The sequence below is a fragment of the Propithecus coquereli genome, unplaced genomic scaffold, assembly GCF_000956105.1.
Source record: "Propithecus coquereli isolate 6110/MARCELLA unplaced genomic scaffold, Pcoq_1.0 Scaffold747, whole genome shotgun sequence".
Classification (NCBI taxonomy): Eukaryota; Metazoa; Chordata; class Mammalia; order Primates; family Indriidae; genus Propithecus; species Propithecus coquereli.
This window is the reverse complement of record NW_012153585.1, coordinates 28726-29959: the sequence shown is the minus strand read 5'-3', so window position 1 is coordinate 29959 and position 1234 is coordinate 28726.

Below are 1234 nucleotides of genomic sequence, written 5' to 3'. Positions count from 1 at the left end.
ATTTTCTCCCATTCTGTAGGTTGTCTGTTTGCTCTTGTGACCGTTTCTTTGGCTGTGCAGAAGCATTTTTTTTTTTATTTCAGCATATTAGGGAGGTACAGATATTTAGGTTATGTATGTTTCCCTTGCCCTCTCCCTCCCCCCTAAGTCCAAGTCTCAAATATGTCCATCCTTCGGATGGTGTGCCTTGCACTGTTTGTGTATGCAAATACTCGTCCCCTCGCCCTCCTCCCCTCTCCTCCCGCTGTGCCCTGCCCAACATCCACATTTTATTAATCCACTCAATGTCAATTTTGTTTATTTTTTCGAAGAACCAACATTTTGTTTTATTAATCTTCTGTATAGATTCCATGTTGTCAATTTCATTTAGTTCTGATTTGATGTTATTAATTTCCCTTCCTTTGCTCGGTTTTGGTCAGTCCATTCTTCTTTTTCCAGTTCTTTGCGTCTATTCATTAGGTTGTCTATTTGTGATCTTTTTGACTTTTGGATATAGGCGTTTATGGAAATAAACTTTCCTCTCAGGACTGCTTTGCCTGTGTCTCACAGATTTTGATAGCTTGTGTCACCTTTGTCATTTAGTTCAAAGAATCTTTTGATTTCCATCTTTACTTCGTCATTTATGAAGGAATCATTCAACAGAGAACTGTTTAATTTCCATTACTTTGTGTAGAGATGAGAGTTTCTCTTTTGGTTGATTTCTGTTTTTATTCCATTGTAATCTGAGAATATCCATGGTATGATATCTATTTTTGTAAATTTTTTGTGACATGCTTTGTGTCCTGGAGTATGGTCAATCTTAGAGAACGTCCCATGAGCTGATGAGTAAAATGTGTATTCAGTGGTTTTTCGGTAGAATGTCCTGAAAATGTCAGTCAAGCCCATTTATTCTAGAGTTCTGTTTAAGTCCATTATTTCTTTGTTAACTTTCTGCTTGGAGGATCTTTCCTGTGCTGTCAGTGGGGTGTTGAAGTCTCCGACAATTATGGTGTTGCTGTCTATCAATTTGTTTAGATCAAGTAGAGTTTGCTTTATGAATCTGGGTGCATCTAAGTTGGGTACATACATATTTAGAATTGTTACGTCTTCTTGTTGAACTGTACCCTTCACCATTATATAGTGACCCCCTTTGTGTTTCATTACTTTTGTTGATTTAAAAACCAAGTTGTCTGAGATCAAAACTGCCACACCAGCCTTCTTTTGGCTTCCATTTGCTTCAAATATTGTTTTCCAC